A 17647-nucleotide genomic window follows, 5' to 3' on the forward strand; every position below is an offset into this window, starting at 1 on the left:
TTATTATTATTTGATAATAGTGCTGCATTCCTAAAACAAAAAGACAAACACAAAAAGGCAGTCAGCATGGTAGGGTAAGTTTCCTTCACACTGTGTTATATTATTTATAGTTATTTATAGTCATTTCTCTCTATAAACATAGTTCATGGGCAAACCCAGCCAGAAAAAATATCAAGTAGAATTTTCAACTTCTCTTTTTCTTTTTACTGTGTCTCGTCCTTCCTTTCTTTAACCACTACCACCAAGGAAAATTCTTTTCAATATTTTATTATTTTTGTTTTTATGTGTACAAGTATATTGTTTGCATGTATTTAAGTGCACCCATGTTGTGCAGTGCCCACAGAAATCAGAAGAGGGTATCAGATCCCCTGAAACAGGACTTACAGACAGTTGTAAGCTGCCGTGTGGGTGCTGGGAACCGAACCCAGGTTCTCTATAAGAGCAGTTGGTGTTCTTACCTGCTGAGCCATCTCTCCAGCCCCCTTTTGATAGGTTTTTATCTTACCCATAAGAATTTACTCATAAACTATTGCCTCAACTGTATGAGACAACCACATGCTCTTATATGCAAAATAAATAAAACAGAAGTAACTAAGAGGCTTGGAATTTTTTTTAAAGGTGCTCTGAATTGAACCCACAGTCTTGCACATATTAGGCAAATGTTCTACCTCTGAATAATATGCCTAGCCCCCCTTTAAAATTTTTTTAAGTTTTGAGACAGGGTCTCACTAGGTTGCCTAGACAGGTCTGAACTTGTGATCTTCCTGACTAAGCCTCCTGAATAGCTGGAATTACAGACATGTGCCACTAGGTCTGGCTGGAGTTTGGGATTTATCTCATAGGTTTAAGGGACTAAAGGAAATTTGAGTTGCACTTAGCATGGTCAGAATAACATGGAAAATTAATCTGTGAATGCAAGGTAGACCAGTTGAGAGCTACTTTTAATTTGAAATAGCCTAGACATAAAGTCATCTATGGTCATAGAAACAGAAGATTATAATAATAGACTAAAGTAGAACCAATTATGAGTAAGATGCCTCCTTGTGAGGAACCTGTGGAACCTGAGACCTATACGGAGATGTCAGAATCCTTCTCCCATTTGGGTATATGTAATCTTAGTATATTAGTTTAAGGCCTGCTCTATTGAGATACTCTTACTCTGTTCATATCTCCACACCCACCTACTGCTAACATGTAAAATTGAACTTGAATAAGTTCAATAGAATTGAACTTTAATAAGTTCAGTATACATACTACTTTCTTTTCTTTTTCTTTTAAAGATAGTTATTTTTATTGAAATGTTTCTTTTACAATATTTTTGATCATTTTGAAATGGATTTGAAAGGATATCAGTTACTACATAAAATTTTAAAACAAAAATTTTAAAACAACACTGGAGAGAGGGCTCAGCAGTTAAGAACACTGGCTGCTCTTGAAGAGGACCTGGCAGCTAACAACTGTTTATAACTCCAGTTTCAGGGGATGTCCCCTTTTCTGACCTCTGGGGACATTTCACGACATGGGTGCACTTAGATACATGTAGTAAATACACTCATACACATAAAATAAAAATAATAAGTAAAATATTTTTTAAAATGTAAAGCAATAGTTATGGCATTGCTATTTTTCTTCCATATGTCTTAGTTAAATTTCCTGTTGCTGTGATACCTGAGGGAGAAAGGGGGCATCATGTGGGGAAGGCCTTGATGGCAGGAGTTTGAGGCGGTTGTTCACATTGCATCCGCAGTCCCCACTCAGGATGATGAGTGCTCTACTGTCTTCTTTATGTCTTATACTTTTTTGCATTTACTCATTTTGCTACCTGTCAAAATCCTATACAGTCCCTCCTGATTCAGGTGTTTTCTCTCTCATGAAGCTTCCTAACCTCCAGGAAGGTCATGTATTGCCTTCACTGTATACTTATTTATAGTAAGGTTATGGTGTGTATCTTTGAATGCAAGAACAATTATGCTTGAATTCATTGAATACTTCTATAATTTCTTATATAATACTTAATGAGTATTTGTGAAATAAATGCCTGCAAAAGCCTGCCTCATTTAAAAACAACCGTTATATTGGGATAGAAGGATACATCACCCTTTCTTAGGTTTCTGAGGCATTTCCTTAATGGGAGAGAGGTGGGAGAGTACTACCAACAGTTATTATATTGATTTGTCATTTTGTGTAGAGTATGAAATCCCTTACAGTGCTTAGAAATGCCAGATGTTTACATAATCTCTCCACCAGAACCCACTGTGCTTCAAGTGGGACTTTTAGTTTAAAATTCTGAGGACTGTAACAATGAGGGCAGAGCTTTGTAGATGCATTTAATATATCACCAAATTACTTTTTAACATTTATTCATAAACTTTTATGTTTTCAGTCAGTGATGAAAGTGGTATGTGTCAACAAAAGTAAAAGAATTTCTTAGTAGAACATAATTATTTAGATTTAGAGAAATTAGGGAAGTTTTTTTTTTTTTTTTTAAAGGCTATTTTTCCCTTTTTTTAAAAAAAGTAAAGTGGGGCTGGAGATAGTGTAGTGACTCCCCTTGTCCCTGAAGGACAATAGTGCTCGGCTCACTAGTGGCTAACAGGCTCCTGTCACTTGACTCACTAAGAGACAGATTCCACTAGTATAGAGGCTTGGGGGTGCCCTTAGGATACTGGAAGAAGACCAGGCAGCTGTCCTTGTCCTTAGACATACATCAACGGAGGTCTGTTACTAGACCAGTCTCCATGGCCTTGGGTGTGCTGTGCTTGCTTTCTCACCGTTATGATAGAAAATTCCTATATGTTGTGTGTGAACTTCAAACACTGAGCTTCCAATAAAAGCTCTCAGGAGGGCAGTGAAAGTGCTCCCAAGCAGCATAGCTGGGGGACCCCTAGTCTAATAAGTTTTTTGCCATCGATAAAGTACAGGGGTACAAGAGATGGTCAGTGGTTAAGAGCACTGACTGCTCTTGCAGAGGACCTGGGTTCGATCCCCAGCACCCACATGGCAGCTAACAACTGTCTATAACTCCAGTTCCAGGGGAGTCTAATGCCTTATTCTGACCTCTGCAGGGTATGCATGACATGGGTGCATTTATGTATGTGCAGGCAATACACTCATGCACATAAAATAGAAATAATGAATTTTTTTTTAAGTTAGTAAAGCTGAAAACGACTATTTGTATTTTCTTAATTGAACTGATTGGACTGAAGACAAATGTTTTACTTTCACTTTTTGTTTTTGTTACAGGACCCTCATGCAGAGGAGTTTGAAGACAAAGAGTGGACATTTGTCATAGAGAATGTAAGCTAGTGACGAGTACCTTCACTTTTCACCTTATTAAAGTATTTTGGTGGTAGAAATGTTATTTATGAACAGTTAAGACAGAATTTGTAGGTTTTAGAAGTTCTTATCAATAATAGAGTTATTTGTAAAAAACACTTTTGTTAAAACTTTAAAACACTTTAATAACAAATTGTATCAATACTGCATGTATTTTGTTTATAGCCTGAGGGAAAATCCTTTTCTTATATTTATCTTTTTTGTCTCTTTGACACCTAGCATGGTACTTCCCATAGATGCTTACCTGTTTGTTGAATGAAAGGCATTTGAAGTCTTTAAATATAAGCATGTGCTTTGTATCTTTATTTGGATTGAGAGATTGATATCTTGAGTTATCAGTTTACGTATCATGGCATCCCAAGAGATTTGCAGGTATATAGTAGGTATTCAATAAATGATTTCTGATGGGAGATTAGAAAAAAATAGGCAATAGCAATATGACTATAGGCTCTGGGGGATGGAGCTCATTGTTTAAGAGTGCCCATTCTTTCAGAAGACCAAAGTTCAGTCAGTTGTCAGCACCCTTATCAGGCACTATAAGAAACTCCTGTAACTCTATCTCCAAGGGTCCAATATCCTCTGACCTCTGTGGGCATCTGAACACCCTCCCCATCAATAAAATAGAATAACTCTTAAAAAAAGAAAAGAGTATAGGCTCTGGAGTCAGGTAGACTTGATTTCAGGCCCTGGCTCTTCCAGTTACAAGCTCTCTGATTGTGGGCAAGTTTCTTAACTTCTCAGCTATAAAGTTTTCAACCTGGTGAGAGGATTAAATAATTGTTAGTCGTATCAGCCTTTACTCTTGGTATCATTGCCATAATCATCAGAATTCTAAAACTTGCATGTAGCACGCTTATAACATTCTTGTATCATGCTCTTCCTTTGTGTGCTTGACTTTGCTTTGTATCTCAGTGATAAAAGGAAACTTATATTTTTCTCAATAGTAAATGGACCATTTTTAGGCTTAAAGACTTGGAAAGAGTGGGAGCAAGATCAGGTCCAAATGTGGTTGAATGCTGATGACTGATAGAAGCCACAATCATGCTAAAGTTGCACATGCTTCAACAATTTTGGATTTTGGGTAGTGATATATTTTGGCATAAATTATACCTGGAGTAAAAACAACAACAAAAACCAAAACAAACCTTGACCTATTTAAGTTGGTTACAGGCTTGGAACCTACTATTCCCACATAAAGACTTCTCCCAGTGAATGGCCTTCCAGCTGCTAGTGCAGATGGCTGTTATGTACCGTTGAATCTGTTAACTTGATATATTAAATTAGTTAAATTCAAACTGTAATTAATGGTAAATATTAAAAATCAACTTTATAATTGTTTAGAAAGGTGTTCTTATTATTTAATCTTTGGATAAAGAAAGATTTTTTTTCAATCTTAGGATAAAGAAAAAAACAGAATTTTTTCCAAATTTCTGAAAAGTGGATTATAAACTAATATATAAAGACTCAAACTTAAAGCTCGTGACCTGGAATCAGTTATTCTCTAGGATTGAGGTTTTTTAAAAATTTTATTTATTTATTTTTTATGTGTATGCGTGTATTGCCTGTATGTAGGTAAGTGCACTCCTGTTGTGCAATGCCCATGGAGGATAAAAGAGACTGTCAGATCCCCTAGAACTGGAGTTATGGACGGCTATTGGCTGCCATGTGGGTGCTGGGATTCGAACCCGGGTCTTCCGCAAGAACAGTCAGTGTTCTTAACTGTTGAGCCATCTCTCCAGCTCCTAGGATTAAGTTTTTTTCAGCTATAAAATGAGTCTATTCTAGTAGATGAGTTTAGAGGACTTTTCTAGGTCTGTGTCTTTGTTTTATTTCATAGAAATATTTTAAAACATTTTCATTCGGGGTTGGAGATATGGCTTAGAGATTAAGAGCATTGGCTGCTCTTGCAGAAGACTTGGGTTCAAATCCCAACATCCACATGGCAGCTAAGAACTGTCCATAACTCCAGTTCCAGAGGATCTGACTTCTGCTTGTGTCCTCCACTGGCACTGCATGACATAGGACACAGGTGCAATTACATACATGCAGGCATAACACTCATACACATAGAACAAATAAATAAAAAGTAAAAAAAACCTTACATTTTTATTGATATTTATTTATTGTTTGATTGATTGTGTACATGCCACAACTTGCTGGCATTGTTTCTCTCCTTTCACCATATGGGTCCAGGGTTGTCAGGCTTAGGGGCAAATGCCTTTACCCATTGAGCCATCTTGCTGACCCAAATAGAAATTTTTTTTTTTTGGTCTTTTTGAGACAGGGTCTCCCTGTAGCCCTAGCTAGCCTGGTACTCACTACGTAGACCAGGCTGGCCTCAAACTCACAGAGATCCGCCTGCCTCTGCCTCCCGAGTGCTGGAATTAAAGGCATGCACCACCACGCCCGGCTTGAAATATTTTTATAAACTATATAAAAATTAACTTTTTTCAGATTCATAGTGAATGAAATATTTAAAGAAATTATTTAAGGTGACCGTGTGCATGTGTGTGTATGTATGAGTGTACATATGTGTGGAGACCAGAGGACAACCTTAGCATTGTTCTTAGAAGCCATCCATCTTGGTTTTTTTTTGAGACAGGGTCTGTCACTGTCCTGGAGCTTACCAAGTAGGCTGGACTGGCTGGCCAGCATGTCCAGTGACCTGCCTGTCTCTGCCTCTGCATCGCTGGGATTATAAGTGTGTGCCACTATGGCCAGCAATTTTACATGGGGTTTAGGGTCGAACTGAGGTTCGTGTGCTTGAGCGTCGCAGTTTCCCATACTCTCTTATTTTGTGATGGAGTTTGCAACATTGCCCAGACTGTCCTGAAATTCTGGCACAAGTGACCCTCCTGCCTCAGCCTCCCCAGTAGCGAGGTCCACAGGCGTGTGCCACTGTTTTTGGCTTAGGGTAACATTTTTAATCAGTTAGTAACTCTATATATTTCTTTGAGAAATTCTTATCAGTGTCTTTATATGTTTATGGCTGTGGGTATTATTGCAATTTTTTTTTCTGAATTCCTCAGCACAATTTTCTATACCTTGTTTCTGTAATAGCTCCTATGCCAGATTTGAAAACAAGAAAAAAAATTGAGTAGTGATATAAACTAGATTCACATAAAGGAAGATAATACCTTCTATAGCAGAAACTGAATTTCTTAATCATGGGTTTCAAAGAAAATAATGTCTATCTTTTAAGATCTATTACTGATCAAAACTTAATGGAGGACTGGGAATGTGGCTCAGAGTAAACATTATCTAGTGTGTGGAAAGCCTAGGGCTTAATCCTAGCACAACAAAACAAAACAACAACCCAGTGATGCCTCAGCTTGGTGTACACACCTGTAATTCCAGCACTTGGGCATGAGGCAGGAGGATCAAGAGTTTGAATTCAGCCTGGGCTCCATAAGCAAATCTAGTGAGTAGGTGCCTGACTCAGTAAAGTAAGGTCTAGGGATGTAGCTCACTGGTATAATCTTACTTAGCATGTGTAAGACCTTGGCTTCTGATCTCTAATACTGGGATGGGGTTGGGAAGGAGAGATAACTAATGAAATCTAGGTACTGATAAGCTAATTTGAAGAAAAGAAAAGTTAGCAAACATTGGAGGTTGTAGATAATTCCTCAGCCTTAGTAAGGAAGAAAAAATCATCAGTAATGATGCTTGCTAGAAATGCCATTTTAGAAAGTAACAGTTTTATTAGATAAGTTTGTTATGACTTTATTTTGTTGCCTTATTTCTATCTTTTTAGCAGCATTTTTGTTTGACTTTGTTAAGAGACATTATGAGGGAGTCTGGAAAAATGGTCAGGAGAATTCGCCACACAACTGGGAATCTGAACTCAGATCCCATCACCCATGTAACAAGCAGGCTGTGGTTTACATGTATCTGTAACCCCAGCTCTGTGGGGCTTGAGGCAAGAGAACTGCTGGGGCTTGCTGGCTGCTAGCCTAGCCAACAAAAGAAAAAAAGCTTGAGCTCCAGATTTAGGGGAGAGACCTTGTCTCAAAGGAATAAAGCTGAGAGTGATAGACGAGGACGTGCAGCACCCTCTTCTGCATACTATGCCCCTACACAGATGTGCTGGCTCCTCACACACATGGACACACATACACACAGAGCGTTAGAAAAGAAAGAAACAAAAGACAATTGTGAGTTTTGATCCATTTTACCAGTATAACTTTTTTTTGAAGATTAAAGAGAGAAAGATAAATAGTAAATCCTATACATTATTAGGTTTACCTTTATACAGTTACCAGAATTTTTGTGAAGTTGTTGTACTCTTAATGCATAGGAAAGTACACACATATATATATATATATATTTAAATCTATTGACTGAGGAGAATGTTGTTTGCATGTATGTGCTGTGTGTTCAGGCCCGCAGATGATGTTGGGTATCTTTTTTGACCCGTGTCCACCCTCTATATTGAGGCAGGGTCTCACCTGGCCCCAGAGTTCAGCTCATCTCGCTAGCTAGCTTGATCTAGGGATCCTTTATGTCTGCTTTGCAAGTGTTGGGATTGTAGGTGGGTTGCTGTACTTACCTGACATTGACTTAGGTGCTGGTGATCTGAACTTCAGTTTTCATGTTTGCATGACAAATGCCTTATCTAGTAAGCCATCCCAGTCCAAGAATATGCTATTTAAAGTACTTTAAATGTGGACAGCTTAACTAATTATGAACCACTTAGTGTTACAGGATGATTTTGTAAAACTAAACGTAAAACAAACAAGATAAGTACTATATACTCTCACCCAGAAGATGGACTAGAATTGAGGAAGTCTCTGGCTATTAGTTTCTAGGAGAATCTTAAATTCTGCTGAGACTGTCTTGTATAGGAGAGGCAAAAATAGATTTTGAGAGTAGTTTTCTTCTCTACCTATCCAGGTGTGCTTAACTCCTAGTCCATTTTATGAAACACTAGCCACTTGTTGGTTAAGTAAATCTAACACAGAAATTTTATTCTACCCACCTCTGTATCTACTGTATCATCATCAATATTACTATTTTTATTTTACTGTAGCAAAATGCATAGTTGATGAAGAAGTCAATGAATCGATGACTGTAGTTAAGCCTAGTGAAATGTCAGAAGTCCTGTAATAATTCTTTTTAAGAGAATTACATTTGTGGTGTTCTTCAACTATATTTTAAACATGCTGAGAGTAGACACTTGTGAGCACACACATGCTACTGCAGCTGAGGCTCTTCTCATCAGTGCTACTTTTCTATGGGTTATCTTATTTCCCATGATGCCTTTACAACAACCTGTTTTTTAAGCCCTCATATACCAATGTGATTAGTAGGTTAGTCCCTTACACACTCCTACACAATTCTCTTTTTACAAGTGAATTCTAAGCTGGACTTGAGCCCCTCTAAGACCTTCTATGCCTTTGATATATTATTATAATTAATATAGTTTAATTAGATTTTCATGATCAGTGAAATAGTTTGAAAGATTTTATGCTTTAGAAAATGTATGAGTTGTTAAAAAAAACTACTGTCAAATCTGGTGAATAATACATACTCCATAAAAGATTGAGGAAAAAGGTAAAATTGAGGAGGATTTTGTATTCATGTTTTGTCTCTGTTGTCTTTGTTTTATTTAAAATAAAATACATCAGTGATACATTGTGGGTCTTGGTTTTGTAAGAAAATAAAAAGTCAAGAAAATTAACTTTTAAAAGAAGAGACTATAAAAACTAGTGAATGAAATTCATTAATAGGTATTGAGCAAAATTGATTTTTTGGTGTCAACATTTCTTCCTTTTAATTGCCCAGCTCCCTATTCCAGTCAGATTATTTAAGAATTCTATTGTGAATATATATTAACCAAGCCAATCTCATGAGGTCTGTCTGTATAACCAATTAAGAGATTAACTGATTTTAGACATTTTCTTTTTAAAAATTTCTTTAAATTTTTTTTTAAATAACAACATGATTAGAAGAAGCAGTTCATTACAGCTTTAACACATTCAGTAACACACTCCAGAGCAAGAGTATATTGCTTTCACAAGTGGGTGCAAGTTTCTAGGTTTACAGTTGAATTAATACAGTTATACAATATTGAACTCAGTATAAGCCCTGCAAGACATAAAATTGAATGAGTTTCTAACCTTTAAAAAAGATCTCCATTTCATTTTAGAATATATTGTTCTTTGCAGAAACACTCATTGTTTTTGCTACTAACACTGAGATGTTGGCGCATGCATCTCTAATCTGTATGTATCTGGTTATTACTAGTCATAATCGGTTGCTCTTGGATCCTTGGCGCCTGTCTTTTATGTATATATTTTTTATTTGCATGGGTATTTTGCCTTCATGCATATAAGTGTACCACGTGTGTGCAGTGCTCATGTCGGATCCCCTGGAACTGGAGTTATGGATGTTTGTTAGCCACCATGTGCGTGCTGGGAATCGAACCCAGGTCCTCTGCAAGAGCAAGTGCTCTTAACCGCTGAGCCATCTCTTTAGCCTGGCATTTTCTTCTAAACTAGAAATCAATGTTTGCTTTACTTAACATCATCTAATGAGGTATTTTTAATTTTCAAATTAATACATGAACCAGCTTTCACTTATTTGTTTAGCAGTTCATGTTTATGGAGTATGTATTATGTTACACTGTTGTTCTAGACCATGAAGGAAATAGGTGGTTTATGAAACGGGTAATGGATCCCTTCCTCAACCTTATATTCATCTGGAGGGGGAAAGGAAAGAAAGATATAGCAATATATAGTATATATTTCAAAAATGAAATGTAGAGTGTGTTAAAATAAATAGATGTTAAACATATTATAAATACATTATATGTTACATATGTGCTATGGAGAAAAAACATGGGTCCAGGGAGGAGAGTAAGGATTTTCTTGTACTGACATAGACACAGTGAGCATTCTGATTCTTCAAAAGGTCTCCAAAAGAAAATAGGGATATTCTTATCAAATTAATTAAAAACTACATTTTAGTAAAAAAGCTGATAAAATATGTCCTGTAAAGTTGTGGGAAAATTTAATAACCTTGGGAAGCTAGCTAAATCTTTTCCTGAGTTATAGCTCCCCTTAGTGGTGAATGATGAAATTGATTCTTGATGGAGAAAATGCTGTCCCATTGTATAGCAGTAGCATATTACAGTACACTGTAGCTTGTAGTTTAAATTACATCACCATTCCATACAGAAGGGTTAGTGATGTGGAGGTGTTATAGGCTATTTTTCTTGTAAACATCTGGATTTTGTTTGAAAGTCAGTTAATATATTGTTCTGACACTGAAAAAATAAAACAGTATCAGAACAAATGAATTGAAAATTCCTTAGAATGGAAATTTAACACATTTTTTGTCTTTATATTTTTATGTTACAGAGACAATAAGGAAGTTTTGAGACTTTATAAGGTATAGCAGTAAGAGTGGGGTGTGTGTGCATGTGTGCGTGCGTGTGTGCGTGCGTGTGTGTGTGCGTGCAGTCTAAGTTTGTATCCCAGGCTTGCCTCACTCATGGCAGTCCTCCTGCCTCAGCCTCCTGCATGCTGGAAGTACATGCTTGGCCACAATGCCTGGCTATAAGAGTAAAGTTTTACTAGATAGTAAATATCCCAATAAAACCAGAGTCTTCAAAATATATCTCCTTTATAAATTTATTGGGAACTTACTCTGTATCAGGTGCTACATGGAATGCTTTATCCACATACCTCATTTTCTCGTTGCAATAAATGGAATCAGATATGTAACCCTATTTAAAAGATAGTGAACTGGGCTGGAGAGATGGCTCAGTGGTTAAGAGCACTGACTGCTCTTGCAGAGGACCTGGGTTCGATTCCCAGCACCCACATGGTGGCTATGAACCATCCTCAACTCCAGTTCCAGGGGAATCCGAAGCCCTATTCTGACCTCCGCGGCATTGCAGGTCACTCACATGCAGGCAATACACTCATGTACATAAAATAATAAAAGTAATAAATAAAATATTTTTTTAAAAAGATAGTGAACCTTAGAGAGGCTAAATAACTTGCTGAAAGTTACATAACTAATAATTCAGGATTTCCTTCTGTTTGTTTCCTCCATGGCCTTTGTCCTTAACATGACACGATAAATGCCCTCCCTAAATGACAAGGTGAAAAGAAAGAATTGGAGGGTGTGGGGATATGGCTCGTTTGTTAAAGTACTTGCTGCATAAGCATGAGTATTAGAGAACTGAGTTCACATCCCCAGGACCACTGTAAAAAGCCAGGCTCAGCAGCAGCACATACCTGTAATCCTAACACTTGGTAGGAACTGGCCAGCCAGCCTAGGCAAATTGATGAGCTCCAGGTTCAGTGAGAAACTCTGTCTCAAGAAAGAACACACACACACACATACATACACACACACATACACACACGAACATCTACATACCTCACTAAAAGAAATAATTTGTGATTGTAGAATCATAGAGGAGTTTTTAATTGGCCATCTTTAGTAATAAACCTCACTACTCTATTAGGTTAATAAAGAGAAATTCTCTCTCTATCTCCTCTCTCTCTCTCTCTCTCTCTCTCTCTCTCTCTCTCTCTCCCTCCCTCCCTCCTCTCTCTCTCTCCTCTTTCTCTCTCGATGGCCTGGAATTCTGTTGTAGACCAGGTTTGCCTTGAACTCACAGAGATCTGCGTGTCTCTGCTTCCTGAGTGCTGGGATTGAAGGCATGTGCCACTACCCCTGACTTAAAGTAGTCTTTTAATATTTATGTTCAATTCACAAGTTATTCAGACTAATTATTTGGGTGCTATTAGATATTATACCATGAAATTCTAGAATTTATTAATCACTAGAGTGTCAGTTTCCTTGAGGCAACCTTTTATCTCTGTAAATTGAGACGATTTTTTATTTCCAGTCACAAAGACTTCCCTGCTTTGAGACTGGAGAGATGACTCAGTAGTTAAGAGTACTGGCTACTCTTGCAGAGGACCTGGGTTCAATTCTTAGCACCCACATGGTGGTTCTATGAACCATCTGAAACTTCAGTTCCAGGGGAATCCAGCGCCCTCCTCTGACCTCCATGGGCATTGTAGGACATGCATGTACTTACATACATGCAGGCAGTACACTCATACACATAAAATAGAAATTTAAAAAATTGTAAAAAAAACAACAAAAAGTATGAGTTTAAATTATCTTTTATTTTACAATCTATTTAGCTAATATTAGTGAAACAAAGAATGATTGCTGCAAAATGTTTCTCTTTTTAATCTGTAATTATATTATTATTTTAATTTTGTCACCCAGGTAATTGCCGTTGTGATTTTTTTTAATGTGAAGTCACTACAGTTCCAGAGCTAATATATTTGTAAATATGTTTTAGTTTTAAATAACTAAATATTTTATTCTTTCGATGTCATCGGTTTTTGAATGAACTGAAAAAATGCATATTGGTAAAGACACCAATCTAGTTGAATTCATTAATTTAATGTGCACTTCCTGTACACCCCAGGCGTTTTGTGAATAATACATAAATACAGCCAGTTAACATGGTTACAAGTTCACTAGCCATGAGATTTCTATTTTTCCCCTGATACTTTCTTTCTATGAAATTGGGGCTATCTTATGTCCTACAGTTCTAAATGGGAATGATTCTTTTCCTTTGTTGGTGCGATGTAAAATAGTATCTTTAAACCAGTGAAGACAATATTTGATGACATAGGATAGCCTGTTCCCAAGAAGCTTATTACCTAATTACCATTGATATGTCAGGTAAAGAATTAAAGGAAAAGACATCCATAGGGTATTAAAGGACAGTAAAGCAGGGCAAAATCAGGGAAGACTTCCTGTAGTATGGGACTACAGAATTTAGTATTCAAGGAAAAAAAAATGAAGTTAGGCAAAAAAAAAGACATTCTAAGAGTAAAGGTATACCAGGAAAGAGAAATAAGGGCAAGAATTTGGAGGAAAAAGAGAGATCATTGACAGGAATAGGGGAAAACGAACCAAAAGAAACTAGGAGCTTTCATTGCATTTAACAGACATCTACTTGTTTAAAAAACTGTTAGCCCAATGGATTTCATATCAGGCATGTGACTGATGAAGTTCTGTGTATCCCTACCTTGCAGATTGGTGGGGTGGCAGAAACTGCTTTCTTGAGGCTGTGACCAGTGAGATGGACAGTTTGGCTCCTTAATGTATTTCTTACTTCTGTTAACTTGATGTTGCCTCCTGAAGCCTTTCAAATTGATTAAATGGAATATTAATTATGCCCTGTGCATGCCATCATATACGCTACTTCATCAAATGCTGCTCAGAATACCTTGGCTCAGTGTCAAGACTGTTGTATGTTATGAATTGGAGTGCTTTTACTGTACACAAAGTTTACTGTTCTTGTAGAAACATAATTGTATAATTACAGAATACAGAGACTTAATATTTTCCTAATGTCATTCCTCAGCATGAAGTATCAAATTAATATATCTTTAGATAGCATTATTAGAATAATTTTAGACAGTGTTATTTGAATTGCTGCCTGAGTTTTATAAAAAAAAATGTTAAATGAATCTTGCCTTGGGAACCTACTCCCAAGGATTTCCAATAGTTTTTGGAATGACTGCATACTTATTTTTATTATTTTGTACCGCATATTTATGTGAAATGTTATTATCGGCATTGATAATTATAAATCACAATATTTTATTAATTCTGAAAAGTGTTGAAGCTCTGTGTACAGCTATGTTAAATATTCAGCTAATTTAATTTTAATGTAAAAAATAAACAAGCATATCCATCTCATTAGTATTCAGATTTGCTTTCTTGTTTAACAAATGGTAAAAAATAAATGTATTCCAAAGAAATACTTTTAAATAATTTTCATGATGCATTATCAGTAATTGTTTGGTTTGTGTACTTAGTTTATGTTATCTACATACCAAGGGTCATGTGAAAGCTTCTTAAGTGAAAAAGGGAAATGGAAAAAGTTTGAGAAACCCTGTCTCAGCTCAGCTGTCTTCAAACTTGTTTATCAGGCCTCTCACTTGCCTTAGCTTTACCAACTTATCTAAAGTAAATCTCAGATAATGTAACATCTCCTCTGTAAATACAAAAGCTTTCAGCTTAAAAAATCACTGGCATGTCAGAAAAGTTCATCTGTTTATAACTGAATTTGTTGTTACTGTTGTAAACCTCCCTTCCTTTTAGGTGCTTTCTTTGACCTATTAGACTGAAGGTGTTTTGAATCTTGAAAAGTGATATACTGGTACCACCAAGTAAGGGAAAAAGATGAGTGATGTTATTTCTGTAAGAAGAAATTGTTTATATAAGAAGCAACAAAGCCTTTTCTTTTTTAGAGTGAAACTCTACATTTAGAATAGTAAGCTCATAGTTGAAACAGGCTCTCCTGGTCTTTTAATTACCTTTCTACTTTATGTTGTCTGTTATGAGTGGTGACTGCTGTGCAGGTCGATTAGTGAAAACAGAACTAGGATTTCATGGAGCTTTGTGAGTCATTTTGGCTACATTTTAGACAAGATTCCACCCATTTGTTTTCCCCCTTCAGGTTTTTATTTTTGGTATTTTGGCCATGAGTATGTGTGTGCTGTGCATGTTCAGCGTATTTACATGTATGCCTGTGAATGTGTGTGCCTGCATGGAAGAGGCAGAGCTTGATGACAGACACCGTCTTGAATTGTTGTCTACCTTATGTATTGAGACAGGTTCCCTCACTTGAACTCAGCCAACATATTAGTTGAGCTAGCCAGATTGTTCTGGGGATTCTGGCTCTGGTTTCTGAGGGCTGGGATGATAGGTAGGCCACCATGTCTGCCCAACATTTATGTGGGTACTGGGGATCTAAACTTTGGTCCTCAAGTTTGAGTGGTGGTCGTTTTACTAACTGAGCCATCTCCTCAGCACCTCACTTTTTGATGTTAATATTTAATGAGCTGTTGGAGTTCAGAAATTGTAGATTATGCTCTTTGGAAAAAGGCTCTTTTATTTTTAAATGCCCTTTTAACTTAAAAGTTGCTGTAAGAATAAGTATGCTCATTTGCCTCAGAATCCTGATTCTGTGTACCTATTTGCTTAGTTTTCCATCTTTTTAAATTAAATTTATTTTGCATGATTCATAAAAGCATAAAGAATTTACATATTAATCAGCTAGCCTGATGTTTTGATACATGCAGACATTGTATTAAATGTCATTAAATGTATTAAATCAGATTAAATATATCTCAAATACCATTTCTTTATGGAGACATTCTCACGGTCCTTGCTTCTGGCTCTTTGAAATGTCTACCACATTATTGTTTTCCCTGATTGACATACTACACAGCAGCACTTTAGACCTTCTTGCTGTTATGAAACTATAACTTAGAACTTTTTGATCAACCTTTCCCTTTCCCTCCTTCTCCACTAGATTTTCATTTTCATCTCATCTACTGTGTGTTATTTTTGCTTATCACCTTCATTAAGGTGTAATAATTAGAAGAAAGCAAGTTTTCCATTTCAGATACTGCATTATGAAATTCTTGATGTGGGAAGGGAACCAGATATTAGAAGCTGTACTACATTTATCTGTATTGTGCAAGAATCACCATTAAACAAGAAATGGACACCAAATCACTTATTTTATATCAGCTAAATTTGTGAAATGCCCTAGCTAACAAGTTTAAAGATGTTTTATTTTGTACCAATAATACATTATTTTAAAATTATTACAATGTGAATTCTTATGGATTGGGTTTTTCCAAAATTTGTCCTAGTTCAGTGTATGGGAATTCTTCTTTAGTGATGATAATTGTTCTTTGTAGATTAAGAGAAGAAATATATACAATTCATTACACTAATGATTAGTATTCATAATTGCTTATTTAATAAGCTTTTATTAAGTGAGTACCAAGTGGCAGGTATTTGCTACTTAATGAGAATTTAGTCATGGAAAAGATATCTCTAGGTATCCTGTAGTCTGGTCAGAGATAAAGAGGTACTCACTACAATTGCATTTAGGGTGCTGTAAGTGACCATATAAAGAGTATGTAACCCAGTCTTGGTGGGATAGGAGAAGCTTCCTATTGAAAGAGATATAGAACAGATGCCTAAGAGATAATTTTTAAAAAAATAAATAATTTTTTGAGAATTTCATACATGCATATAAGGTGATTGATCAAATCTATGCCCACTCCCTCCCCTCCAACTCCTCCCATATCTCCCCATCACCTTTTTTTTCTGATAACTTCTTGTATTCTTTCTTCTTTAATTTTTTTAAGGGGCTTTTGACTATATCATTCCCCCTTCTGAAGAGGCAACCTTAAAATCTTTTAAGGATTAGATGAAAGCTCCCAAATATTTTTGACATTTTTGGCCTTTGGAACAGAGTAGGTTGCTAAGAGGCCCAAGGACATTGTGAGTTTTAGCTAAGAAACTGGCTACTTTTCTTTGGGGTCTTTTTACTAACTGCCTAGTGAATTCCTACCTCCTATTCTTATCAAACCATCCTCTGAAGAGGTTACCCAAATTTCCAATAAGGAATCAGGACGCAGACTGCTCTGGCTTCTTCCATGCTGAACAGAGACGCAGGGTGAGGCAATTGGAGTACCCCTTCCGTGGGTCTATCTAAAAGACTACCAAATTGCATAACTCTTATCTGTAGGGGGAAAAGAAAGTCCTTGACTAGTGAAAAGGAGATGTGAAGGAGAAGTAAAGGCAGAGTAATTATCATTACAAGTTCGAGACAGGGAACTAGAAAAAAGTCAGAACAGGGCAATTTCAAATGTTCATATGAGAGTCCATTATAATTTCTTGACAAGGGCTTCCAAAAGCATCCCTCTATTGGGTTCCTCCTCATTTTTCTTTTATCTTCTAAGGCTGGACTCTAGAGTAATGGATTCAGGATTTGCTTTCAGGTATTTCGATGGCTGTTGGAATGGATAGAATCAGTGTCAGTTCCTTTTCAAAGGCTTTTAGAAATGGGAAGAAAACAAATTTATCCATTATTTTAGAACAATACATAGCTCATTGTCTCCCTTAGCTACAGGTGGGCACTACAAGATTTGAAGTCTTACATCTGAGCAGCACTTTCTGGTTAGGAACAAAATCATCAGTGAGAAATAATTGTCTATGTAACTTTTTATATAGACTTAAGCCTAATGTCTGGGAAGTGTAATCCCTTGAACTCTTAAAGAAATATACTGATGACTTTACTCTTTGATTATACTTTCCTTTTGGATGTTTAAGGACATACAATTGGCCCAGATAAACCAATTTATTTTTACTCTTAAGGTCATTTGAGGATTTGTTCCTCAGGGGTCACATGGGCTTGGGAGGAGCCCCTGGCTCCTTTCTTTTACCAGTTCCGCCT

The 17647-nt window shown here is 36.5% G+C and overlaps 1 long non-coding RNA gene across 1 annotated transcript in view; it reads left to right on the forward strand.

The window, feature by feature from the left end:
- The window catches only part of LOC103738087, a 93741-nt gene that overhangs the window by 8985 nt on the left and 67109 nt on the right, over positions 1-17647 (forward strand). The window contains exon 2 of the long non-coding RNA XR_607430.3: positions 3244-3297. This is a non-coding gene — a long non-coding RNA (uncharacterized LOC103738087). The remainder of the gene's footprint in view (positions 1-3243; positions 3298-17647) is intronic.

Source organism: Nannospalax galili, unplaced genomic scaffold (genome assembly GCF_000622305.1).
Source record: "Nannospalax galili isolate Female #2095 unplaced genomic scaffold, S.galili_v1.0 scaffold1850, whole genome shotgun sequence".
NCBI classification, from domain to species: domain Eukaryota; kingdom Metazoa; phylum Chordata; class Mammalia; order Rodentia; family Spalacidae; genus Nannospalax; species Nannospalax galili.